The sequence below is a fragment of the Triticum aestivum genome, chromosome 5D, assembly GCF_018294505.1.
Source record: "Triticum aestivum cultivar Chinese Spring chromosome 5D, IWGSC CS RefSeq v2.1, whole genome shotgun sequence".
In the NCBI taxonomy this organism is placed as follows: Eukaryota; Viridiplantae; Streptophyta; class Magnoliopsida; order Poales; family Poaceae; genus Triticum; species Triticum aestivum.
In genome coordinates this window covers 479,733,415-479,746,785 of record NC_057808.1, presented here as the reverse complement: position 1 = coordinate 479,746,785, position 13,371 = coordinate 479,733,415, and positions in this window count along the sequence as shown.

The following is a 13,371-nucleotide window of genomic DNA, read 5'->3' as shown; positions in this document are numbered from 1 at the left end:
TGCTGTCTTCTCTTCGTCTTCTCTTGTCATGAAGATCTGGTGGTAGCCCGAGTAGGTGTCGAGGAATGATAACAGATAACATCCGGCCATGGAGTCAACAATCTGGTCGATGCGCGGCAACGGGAAGGGGTCCTTAGGACAAGCCTTATTGATATCTGTGTAGTCAATACACAACCTCCACTTCCCGTTTGCCTTGCGCACCACCACCGGATTGGCCAACCACGTCGAATGGAGCACTCCCCTCACCAAGCCTGCTGCTTCCAACTTTCCGATCTCCTTTGTGATGAATTCCTGCTGTTCCAAAGCTTGCTTCCTGACCTTCTGCTTGACGGGTCGCGCATGGGGACAGATAGGAAGATGGTGCTCAATCACTTCCGTGGGAATGCCGGGGATGTCAGATGCTTGCTACGCAAACACATCGACATTCGCCCGCAGGAAAGTGACGAGCGCGCCTTCCTATTTGCTGTCGAGGGTGGAGCTTATGGTGAAAGCCCCTCCCGTGCCATCCTCCCTGACGGACACCTTCTTGGTCTCTGGTGGCGCAGCTCTGGATTTCTTGCTCTTGCCGGTGGAGCTCTCTGGCACGTACTCAACGGTAGCACAACACTCCCAAGAGGTGCGCTTGCTGGAGTGGGTGCAAGAAGTCTTGCCGGTCTTCTTCTTCCCTCTCGGAGCTTCAGCGGCAGGAGCAAGTGCCTTGGCGGCAGCTGCTGCAACTGCTTCCCGGTAGAGTAGGTCCGCGCAGATCAGCGCGTCCTTCTTGTCGGAGGGGACGGTGATGATGTTCATCGGCCCAGGCATCTTCAGCGTGTTGTAGGCGTGGTGCGACGCTGCCATGAACTTGGCTAGTGCCGGGTGGCCGAGGATCCCGTTGTAGGGCAAGGGGATCTTGGCTACATCGATGACAATCCTCTCTGTCCTGTATTTCAACTCGCCTCCAAACGTCACATGCAATGTGACCTTTCCCTTCGGCTGGCTCCTTCCCGGGTTAACCCCTTGAAACGTGCCCGTTTCCTCGAGGTCTCCATGAGGAATTTGCAGCCTTTTGATCACAACGGGTGAGATCAAGTTCAGACCAGCCCCGCCATCAACCAGCATCTTGTTCACCTTGAGGTTGCGTATCATTGGTGAGACAAACAACGGCAAGCACCCGACCGCAGTTGTGCGGTCAGGGTGGTCCTCGACATCAAAGATGAGGGGCGTGCTGGACCACTTCAGCAGCTTCTGAGCGTCGAACAAGGGCTCCGCTGCTGTGATCTCACGTGCCCACTGTTTCAGCTGGCGGTGAGAAGTATGCAGCGAGGCGCCACCATCGACGCACATGGCCTCTTTAGCCTTCTGAAACTCTTGCTCTCTGGACTCGTCTTCCTCGTCATGATCATCATCTTCTTGCTTCTTGTCGCGGCCCCGAGCGGGCCTCTCTTGTTGGTTGTCCTTGCCGCGGCGGCCTCCTTGGCCGCCATGCTTCTTGCCGGATCCTTCGGCACCATCCTGACCCTTCTCCTTGTCCCGCCTTTCATACTCGGCCTTTTGCTTCTCAGCAAGCAGCTCGACTTGTCGGCAGTGCTGGAGGCCGTGTCCCTTGGTGCGATGGATCTTGCAATACTGCTTGTCGGAGCCCCCCGGCTTGTCGGCAGCCGCCAAGGCCCGGCAAGCGGCGCACCCGGCAATTTCCTTGCCAGGATCGTCTGCCTTAGCCTTCTTGGCGGCGCCGGTGCTGTCGGATCCCTCGACGGCAAGCACGGTATTGCCCTTGCGTTTCCTGTTGCGACGCCGACCCTTCTTTGTCGGGGCAGCGGTGTCTTCATCAGTAGAGTCGGTTTCCGTGCCGGCGTCCTCGCCGGGGTACTTCCTTCCCTCTTCAGCCCGGGCGCACCTATCGGCCAGAACATAAAGCTCGGCCACATCCTTAACCTTGTTCATCGCCAGCTCTTCGCACATCTTGTGGTTGCGCACGTTCTGATGGAATGCGCTAACCACGGCGGCGGGATGAACATCGGGGATGTTGTACTGCACCCAGCTGAACCTCTGGATGTACTTGCGCAGGGTCTCCCCTTCTTTCTGGGGAATGATATGCAAATCACTGGCCTGGCCATGAGCTTGGTGGCTCCCGGTGAAGGCACCAACGAACTCATGGCACAGATCCGACCAAGAATAAATGGAATCCGCCGGCAAGTGCATCAACCAAGACATGACGTTGGGCTTCAGTGCCAACAGGAAGTAATTGGCAAGCACCGTATCGTCGCGAGCTCTGGCAGCTTGCATCGCGATGGTGTAGATGCTAAGGAACTCCGACGGATGGGTCTTGCCGTTGTACTTCTCGCCGACATCGGGCTTGAACATGCGGTGGGACAGCCACTAGAACTGCCGCAGCTCACGGGTAAAGGCTGGGCAACCCACCTTGTAAGGTAGGCCGCCGGAGCCCCCGGGTGCTGGGTGGTCCATAGCGGGTCCCGCCCGCTTATCCGACTGGTGGCGTGTATCGCGCCGGCGCTCGATGGTGGTTCGAGCATCTTCATGGGCACGTTCCCGAAGAACTTGGCGCTGGTCGCGGTGGGTCCATGCGTCGGACGACGCTATGAAAATGTTATCACAAGCTTCATCGCGACGGACCGACACCCACGGTGGCTGGCGTGGAGGAGGAGAGTGCACCGTGGCCGCAGCACCCCCGGCCCCTCCACCGCTGGCATGCGGTGGTTCGACGGAGCACCAGCCCGAGGGCCCCGCCGGTCACGGATCATCTTTATTAGCAACGGCGACGAGGCTCCGGATGGTGGCTCTCCACTCGTCGAGCTTCTCCGCAGCAGGAGGGAAGTTGAGGAGCAGCTGCGCGCACGCCAAAGCTTTTGCTGGCGTGGGTGGTGGCGATAGCTGCGTGGACTGTGGCGCGCTTTGACTTCTAACCACGTTAGAAGGAGCTCTATCACGGCCCAGCGGCTGCGTGCCATTTTCGCCAGCACTTCGACGGGCATGCTGGACTCCTTCGTCCCGCAGATGATGCACATGACTCTTCCCACGGCGGCGTCCGGGGTCTTCAGCGTGGTGGCGCTGCTCGTCGCGTGCACCCTGGGAAGAGCGCTTTGTGGGTGCCGGCGTAGGCGTCTTGGAGGTTGCTGCGTCGCCCGTGGGTGGCACAGCGACACTCCTGGAGGGCCCCGCGCTGCCTGCGGGGGGCCCAGCCCCGTCCCTGGATTTGGCGATGTGCGGCCCGTCGTCTGGCGCACGAACGACGCCGCTCGCCAGGCTCTGACTGCCAGAGCGATGTTGGTGCTCGCGGGCCGCGGCTCGGGTTCTGTCTGCGACCGGCCCGCCGCTCGTCCGCACTGGCACGGGCCGTTCGGCTCCCGACGAGCCGATCGCTGTGATCGTCTTCTTCTTGGGAGCCATGGCGATGAAGAACCGCTAGGCTAACTGATAGCTCGGATTCTCATGACTGCGCCCCCTACCTGCCGCGCCAAAGATGTCGGTGCAAAACGACACCTATTGGATCACTGGAATCCCTTCTACGGTTGGCGGGCGCGGGGTCGTGAGAAGAGCAGGTCTAACAGGAAGCACACAGATCATTTACCCAGCTTCGGGCCGCGAGGACGTGTAATACCCTAGTCCTGCTTTGGTGGGTGTATTTGAGTGTTCTTGAGCTAGCTACGGGGTGCAACTTGCCCAAAAGAGCCGAATCCCTCTCCAGTATGCCATGGGCCTCCTTTTATAGTCAAGAGTGGCTACCACAGTGGCACACAGGAGGTGGAAAGGTCTACAGTGCTGCGAGCTTATCGCCCGTATTACAAGACAAGACGCATTTAATGCATCGCTTAGGTGTCCCTTAGCTTTATCGGGGACGGGAACGAGGCCCGTCCCGTCCGTCGCCGCCTCGCCTTACTTTGACACGCGCCCAGGCCAGCGATGCATGTGGCGCCATGTAGGCACGCATGCAGCTGAGGTGTCGCGGTGGTAGGGTCTTCACGAAGATATGCATGCCACCACGCAGGTGCTTGCTGAATTGGCTTGGAAGCCGCATGTTGCCACGCAGGTGCCTGCCCAGCTGGTCGGGCTGGCAGCTGCATGCGAACAGCGGCGGAGTCTTGGTCGACGCGGGACTGGCTGTGGCCCCGCTGATGTCCTCGGCAAAGGCCTTGCCGGGGGACCGGCAAGGGTCTTGCCGTGGCATTGCAATCGTCCCCGGCAAGGCGCTTGCCGGGGGTCTTGTGGATTCCCTCGGCTGGGATCCCGCCGAGGGTCGCCGTCTTCTGGTCCTCATCTGATCTCACATGTTTAGGATCTTGACGAAGATCTGCATGGCACCACGGAGGTGCCTTCCGAGCCCTGGTTCCAATGTAGTTGGTTGGGTCAGAACCCGTGGGCTCAAGGGTGGCTCGCTCTGTTGGTGTTGGGCAAGTTGCCCCGGCAAGGCTCTTGCCGGGGCCGCGGAGGCCACCCCGGCAAGGGCCTTGCCGGGGGGTCCACCTCGCCCTCTTGCTGTTTGGTGTTTCTGGTCTTGGCGTTGGCTTGACCGTCTTGTGCCTTTGGCTTCTCTCCGGCTCCCCTCCCTTGCCCTGCTAGGTGTGGCCGTGGTGCGTGGCTTTGACTGCCCGTGCACAAGTAAAGGGGTCCAAAGGAGAGCCCCTACTTTTGTACACCGACATGGATTGATACCTAGGTTCTCAAAAACTGAGGGAAGTACATACGCTACTTTGCTGCATCACCCTTTCCTCTTCAAGGGAAAATCAACGCATGCTCAAGAGGTAGCAATCATATATCCACAATTCATCGGATCTCGACAAACACACCTTAAAAGAATATTACATCAGATAGATCTCCAAGAACATAGAGGAGAACATTGCATTGAGGATCAAAGAGAGAGAAGAAGACATCTAGCTACTAACTATGGACCCTTAGGTCCATGGTAAACTACGCACGCTTCATCGAAAAGGCAATAGAGTTGATGTAGAAGCCCTCCGTGATCGAGTACCCCTCCGACAGGATGCCGGAAAAGGCCCCAAGATGGGATCTCACGGGAACAGAAGGTTGTGGTGGCAGAAAACTATTTTCATGCTTCAGATGTTGGGGGAATATTTGGGTATTTATGAAGCTGAGAGGGAGGTCGGTGGACTTGGGGGGGGGGGGCACAAGCCAGGGGGTGCGCCCCGAGGGCTTGTGGAGCCCTCGGGACTCTTCTAACTTCATCTCCAAGTTCCGTGGATGTCTTCTGGTCCAAGAAAAATCATCGCGGAAGTTTTATTCCGTTTGGACTCCGTTTGATATTCCTTTTCTGTAAAACTCAAAAACAAGAAAAAACAAAAACTGGCACTGGGCTCTAGGTTAACAAGTTAGTCCCAAAAATAATATAAAATAGCATATTAATGCATATAAAGCATCCAAAATAGATAATATAATAGCATGGAACAATAAAAAATTATAGATACATTGGAGACGTATCACACTACAAAAAAATACACGTCCGTGATGATACGTGTTTGTCACAGTAGGTCGCGTTTTTTGTCATGCATGTACATCCATGACAAATTTATGACAGAATCAAGATAGTCATACCTGTGCTGTCGTAGAAGTGTTCCATGACATTACCAAAATTATCATCACGGAAGTGTCCACTTCCATGACGATAAATCGCGCGTCACAGAAGTGCTTTCGTCAAGGGTGACCGACACGTGGCATCCACCGTAACGGAACACCGTTAAGCTATTGGGTCGGGTTTTGGATCCCATAACCCGTTAACAGCCCCGACCAATGAGGATTTTCCACGTGTAAAATCATCATTGGCTGGAGGAAACACGTGACAGATGTCATCCGCTCATTGGACCGAAGGCGCCTATGATACGGCGACATGTGGCACGGCCCAACAGAGGCCCATTCCTGTGAAAAGGCCGGCCCGTTTGACTTGGTCAAAAGGTGGCGGGCCGGCCCACGGAAAGCCTGTTAACGGCATGTTCACATATAGCCCATTTACAGCCCGCTAACCCAGGGCCCGTTACGCCCTATCCGAATTAGGCCCAGTAGCGTCATCTAGGCCGTCCAATATGATTCAGCCCGTTTTAACTTCTGGCCCATGTGTGGCCCATGACTTCTTTCGGCCCATATGAGGACCTTTGTAACTCTTGGCCCATTAACGGCCGTGGTGAAACTGGCCCGTAATGAACAGTGTATCACTTTATACCCATTAACGGCCCGTTATTCCATTGGGCCGTTTCCAGCCCAAGTTATCTTTCGGCCTTCTCAGGGCCCACTGATTCTTGGGCTCATTTGCAGCATTCGGTTACATACGGCCCGTTACTATCATTTTCTGCTTGTGGGCCAAATTTAGCCCATCATTACAGTCGGCCCGTTTGCGGACCGTTAATACGTTGGGCTGTTTTCATGTCAAAAATAAACCCGTTGGGCTGTTTTCATAGAGTTATCAAATACGGCCTATTAACGGCCCGTTATGGTCCACGAATAGTACGGCCCATGATTGGCGAAATGATGATACGCCCCGTAGAAGGCCCATGGATCCTACGGCTCGTATGAGGCCCATGGATAGTACGGCCCGTAGAAGGCCCATGGATCGTACGGGCCGTAGAAGGCCCATGGACCCTACGGCCCGTAGAAGGCCCATGGACCCTAAGGTCCGTATAGAAGGCCGATGGATCCTACGGCCGGACGAAGGCCCATGGATCATACGGCGTGCAGGAGGCCCATGGTTACAACAGTCCGTGTGTTGCCACGATTATTTTGGCCTAGTTACCAAAAATAGGCTATTGTGGCCACTAGAAAAAAACAGAAAAAGAACTGCAGTGACTACAAGCAAACAACTAAACAAGACAATAAGGAAATAAATAAGCAAGCAATTAACACTAGCCTATTACCGCTCTTACACATATTACATCCACTGGGCATCAAAGTTCGCCACCAGTGCAAATATAGGGAACAAAGCAGCACATTACATACACTGGCCGTCAAAATTGGCCACCAGTGCAAATAAACGCGGCAGCAAAACAAGAGCATAACTGAAACAACTTCAGAAGAGCTCAAGAAACGTTATCCTGGGTATCCACCATGCTGGCAATAAGCTTAGCAAGCTGATTAGCTTTGTCCTGTTTGGCGCTAAAATCCTCCAATGCTTGCTGTTGCACCAGAAAGTATGCATCTGAATGCTCCAGGGACTTCCGCAGTCCTTCCGCTTCTTGTCGCAGCACAGCTGATCGATGTCTTTCAGCTTGTAGTTGAGACTCAAGAAACCGAACTGATTCAGACAGTGAGTTTGAATAGCTTGTGCAAGCGGTAGTGGCCAGTAACTCGAACACTAAACCAAGACAGGACTTTGGGGTTGTCTCGCTGTCTTCAAGATAGTCTTCCTTAGCTGTTTTATCAGCTTTGTTGGATACCAACAAGGATGTGTCACTATCCTGAACCTTATCTGCATTACTTCCTTTACCATTGCTTAATAAGGCACTCTTCCCCAATATTCTGTCAGCATTCTAAAAGAAGAAACAAGCAGACACATAACAAGTTTAGCATGTACTAGTATATGAAACTCATTTCGGTGAACCAGTTCATTAGTAAGGTGGACAAGATTAAACTACCAAGTCTTCTATTGCCAAGTACTAGTACATAATAAAAGCATCAAACAAACATATATCTATGTCCTATGGTCACTGCATTGTCTTGCCAAATCAAAATAGAGACACGGTTCAAATCATATCAGTTTAAGACAAAGCAGCAGTGAAAGAATACAAAGCGTGGGAAACTACACGGCACAACAAGATTTCAGATGGGTACCACGGGTCTACATGTACAACAACACTATTGGCTCTGTTGTGATGCTAGTAATGTGCATGATATGAAAGTCAACTGTATACACAATTGAAATTGAAATCAACAGAGCTATTGATAAGAGCAAACCTGTTAAAGAAACATGCGTGAACAAACCTGCTGTGCCATTGGAGTTTCGATTTGATCTTTCAATTTAAAAATAAGTTTGTATGAGTAAATACAGTGATACAAGAGCAAAGCAATCATAGTTAAAAAAGGCGCGCCTAAGCGAGCGCTTAAGCGCGCCTAGGCTCTAGGCGTTGGCAAAACGCATTGCGCATAACTGCGCATAAGCATGCGCTTTGGTCAGTAAAGCGCAAGGCGGTGGCAAAACGCACAATTAACGCCTAGCGCTTTTTGAACTATGATAGCAATGGAATCTTAAATTAGAACAGTTGTTCTTTAGGTTTAGGCACTTGTTCTACATGAACAGAGTACAGTAAGACGCAAGAATATAATACAAAAAAATAGAAAATGAGCTCATAGACCTTACCACATTCTTGGTTCGGGACCAGTACAGAACAAGGCGTTCCCAGTCATTGTCCAGTAAATGTGTCTCAGGAGAACGTAAGGGAATTTGATGAGTTTCTTTGCCGGTGAAGTACGTTTTCTTCAGGTAATTTCGATACTGCCACCAAGCATTCTTGAAGATAGCAGAGGTATTAGCACAGGTTACCTCATCCCGAGTTTCCAAATCGATCCTTCTCTATAGAGAAAAATGGGAAAATTTGCTGTATTATAACCATCATGGAGGTAGGATGTATGGGATGAAGCAAAGTAATTGCCATGAATAACATTACTTACACATAACTCCTGGACAAACACCTGCAACTAGCATTTTCCTTCATCTTCAGTATAATATTTCCAAGATGGGAAGATATGCACATACGATTTAACAACATCAAATGCGATAGATGCTAAACTACGACTAGCTGGTTGTGCTTCCTCCACAGGAATAGGCGTACTAACTGGTGGAGTTGGGGTTCGCCATGATAGTACTGGCCCTTTGGGCACTGGAGCTGCCTTACTAACTGCTCTTGTTTGGGAGCTCTGTGGTGGAGATGGTACTGTGTCAACAGGAACTGGGTTACTATCGGCTGGGGTTGGGGTTAGATTGGGTGAAGCTAATTCTCTGTCCATCGCGGTAGGGGTACAATCTGCGAGAGTTTGGGTTATGTGTGGTAGGGCTGGTTCTTGTGCATGTACAACCGGGGTGCTATCTCCACCAAGAGGTAGCACTGTTTTATTTGAAGATCATGTTTTTAGTCCGCTAGATACTGGCATCACCCGCTCCAATTCAAATGGCTGATAAACAGGAAACATAGTTGAATGTACAGACATTGTATGAGAGACAGATGCAATAGATAGTGTGGAAAAAGAGGGCATGAAATAGTTGACATGTAAATTGTTTAATTAAAATAGATAGCATGACATAATTTCACATATATGATGTCTATCTAAACTGGATAGCATAGCATAACATAATTCAAAGATATGATGAATAACTAAACATGATCGCATGACATAATTCACTTACATGTTATCTGAGTAATCAGGATTGCATAATTTAATTCACATATGTGATTTATATGCTAAATAGAGGGCATTCGATATGATGTCTGATCTAAGAACATGTGTTGAATATTGTGTATATGATGTCTAAACTGTGCAATGCAAGACACCGTATGCATGATATGAGTAGTATAACCGTGCCAAGTTAGAGAATACACCTCAGTGGGGGAATAGGACTGGTCATCTGTCTCCGAATCCATCTCTGAGGAGCTATCGGGACCCAACAAGAGATCTTCTTCGACAGGTAGCACTGTCTGCTCTGAATGCCTTGTTTTCACTCCAGATTTTTCCCTCTCCCACCCAAATGGTTGATTCACAGGAAGAGTAGTTTAATGTACAAACATTGTCGACAAATGGAAATGTAATGAAGAAAAGGATGGGCAAGATATCATTCAAATATATGATGCCTAGTTAAACAGGATGGCATTGCACATTTCACATATATTATGGCTGGCTAAAAGACATGAGACTGCATAATTCCCATATATGATATAGAAACTAAACAGGTGGCATTACAGAACATTTCTAAACTAAGAAGATGACATATATGATGTCAAAAGTAGGCACTGCAAGGCAACATATGCATGATATGACTAACATCATCATGCCAAGGTAGAGCAAACACCTTGGGGGGTAAATAGGAGTGGTCAGCGGCATCTGAATCCGCCTCAGAACAGATATCTTCCTATGGATTACAATCTGGAGAGGGGTGGGGAGGGTTTGCCATTGAACCCACCATGGAGCGATGTCTGCATGACATTGTATTACCGCGCAAAACTCTTCTCTTTTTCTCTACATGTTCAGCATGACTGTGTACAATATCTGACATGCATACGAAAAAAATATGGTGAGATTATGTAAGGAGAGCATGCAGAAATTTAGAGTGATGGTAACAACCAGTGGATCGACGTTTTCCCGTTGAACCAAAATAGCCCTAATGGATCGATGTGGATGTATAGTAATAAGTGATGCAACAAGTGTACAACCTCTTTGCCGTAGTCGTGTCGACCTCAGCATCATTGGGTTGGTCGCTGAAGCAGTTGAGGCAGAGGTGGCTGTCGGAAGTGTGGAGGGAGATCTGAGGAATCTGTAGACGGCGTCCAGGGCACTGCTCTGTTGTGATGGATCGTTCTGTCATTGGAGCAGCTCCGGTGAGCCGTAAGACGTCAAGGCTGAAGCAGCACAAGACAAACATCGTCAATCTCAAGTGGGATTCTAATAGCATCTCCAATAGATGATGTAAAATGGATGTAAAATTAACATCACCAAAAACCACCTGACTACAACAGATGAGGTAAAAACTGTTGACTCTGAACTTAACTGTCGAAACTGAAATTTACTGTGGAATCTGAATGCTACTGTCGAAACTGAACGCAATGGTAGCAGAGAGGCACTTGACATGTAGTTTAGGGAGGGCCTGCAGTTCATCTTCAACCTGCACCCCCCTGAGCCGCCAGCCACCACCGGCCGAACCGCCGGCCCCAGCGCCGCCTCGCCGCCCCGAAACAACTCGCCACCGCCGCCCCCGCCAGCCCTCTAGGCCCCCCACCCTGAACCCTAAGATAGATAGTGGGGTACCTCTCCGGCGAGCCCCTGTCCCCGCTGCGGGTGGTTCTTCCTTAACTCCGGCGAGCCCCCCAACCCCTGAAAATCGATTGACCCAAAAGTCGATTCAGTTGATTGAAGTGTGGCTTAATCGGAGCAGAGCAGCAGCACAAGCGAGGGGGAGAGCAGCAGCAGCAGCTGGGCGAGCGAGCGATCGAGCAAGAGCCGGAGCAGCAGCAGCAGCGTGAGCGAGCGAGCGAGAGTCGGAGCAGCAACAACAGATCTGGTTGGTATGGACGCCGCCGCCGAAGGGGCCTCGCACTGGGGGAGAGCCGCCGTGGAGATGTCGCCCGCGGCGCCGGCTTCAAGGTAGCCACTCCATGGGGGGTGCGGGATGGAGCACCGTCGGCGTCGGGAGGTCGAGTTAAGGAGAAGGTGCGATGCGATGAGTGTACAACCTCTTTGGTGGCGCCGAGTAGGCCTCGGCTTCGTCCGAGGAGTCGGTGAGGATGTTGCGGTTCCGGTGGAGCAGGTTAAGGCGGCACTGTGGGGATGGAGCAGCCGCGATAGATGAGGCAATCGTCGGAGCAGCTCCTTGGAGGTGGAGGACGGGGCGGCTGAACCGGCGGGACGGCGAGATGGACGACGGATCCTCATCCGGGGAGGTGGACAAGGGACGTTGAGCGGTTGCGGTGGACGACGTCGTTGGGGAAGAGGCTCCGGCTGGGCAGCGGTGACGTGGCAGACGGAGGAGGGTGGGGTTTCGTGGCTGGAGCGGAGAGGTTATGGCGGCCTGGGATTTCGAATGGCGAAAAGGGGGCGATGGGAGGGGGTGAAGCACGACTTAGGGACGCGCTTGTCCAAAATGTAGGGTGTGTTACAAAAGTACCCCCCACCGATTTGAACTAGCAACCCTTTCGGCTCAGGGTTAGAAGGGGGATTTCGCGTATCGGGATTTGGCAGCTGGAGGGAGTTTTCGCATGCGTTGTAATTTCGGGATAGCAAGGCACGGGTTGTGAAGGCGCCAGTTTTGGGAGCACGATATCTGAATTTTCGGGATATAACAAGACGCGGGTTGAATTTTAGGGACAAGCCTAACGTGTAGTAATATTGTACTTGTACGTACCAAATCAATTCGCACTTCCCTCAACCAAAAAGAAAACAAAAAAAATAAAACTATTCACACCACACAAAGAGAGAGTCTTGCCCCGTTTTACTATACAAATGCTATTCAAAGCTACTCCCTCCTTCCATCTATATGGGGCCTAATGCGTTTTTCGATGCTAACTTTGACCAAATATTAGAGCAATGATATATGACATGCAACTTACACAAAGCACACCGTTAAATTCGTCTGTGAAAGGTTCTTTCAATGATATAATTTTCACATTGTGCATGTCATGTACTATTAATCTTGTCAATAGTCAAAGGCAGTCTTAAAAATCTCATTACGTCCTATATAGATGGAAGGAGGGAGTATGAATCCATGTTATGCCTGATTAATTTTTTTCGCTTGCTGTATAATGCATGTAACCTACTCATACCAACATTTTAGTGCATTCCAAATGTCTATACTACCGCTGCAATTCGAACTAAATTTGAATTCGTTTCTCTATTTCAATAAAAATCTACCATCATGATTGTTGCCAACTTCAACCATCATAGTTTCCTTGCTATCCGCCAGATATAAATCAGATGGCCTATAATGCAGGATGGCAGGCACACCATCATCAACAACTCCGTTTTTTATAAGAGTAGATATAAAATATATTAAATGTAGTATAACATGCTCATAACCACACCATGTGTATCACCGTTATATATATTCACACATGCATCGGTTTGAAACACTATGATAAATTCTTCAAATATCCGAATTCGCTTTTTATAATGAAGTATATATGATCTCTATTCGTCTTTTACACCCACACAACCCTCTTATCTTTGTAGCTAGCGCTAACTTTCTCTTGTGCATGCACACGCCCGTATCCCTCTCACCCTCCCTCAGCATTCTCTAGCTCCATCGCGCAAATTCGTCTTTTCACTTTAGGTCGTTCACCCACGGTGTGTGTAGACCCCCCAGCTCCTTCTTTACGGCACACATCGATCGATATGCTTCTCTAGCCAGGTGTGCCTAGCACAAACACAAGCTTCCCCTCTTCTCTTGTCACCGTCCATGCCTCACTCCCAGCACTCTTTTCATTGTTCTCGTACTCGCACACTCCTCCCCCTCGATATAGTATGCCTCTCGTACCACCTCCTACATGCATCCCTCTCTCTCTATCCTTCTCCTCGTGCCTCATTTGCTTCTAACACACACATGCATGTATACCGATCGATCTCCCAACATATACCTAGATTGACTTTAACTACCCCCCCATCGATCGACGTACCTCACAAGTTATGTCTCTCCTTTCTCTAACAAAGGGCGATTGATCTTCCTATCTAGTT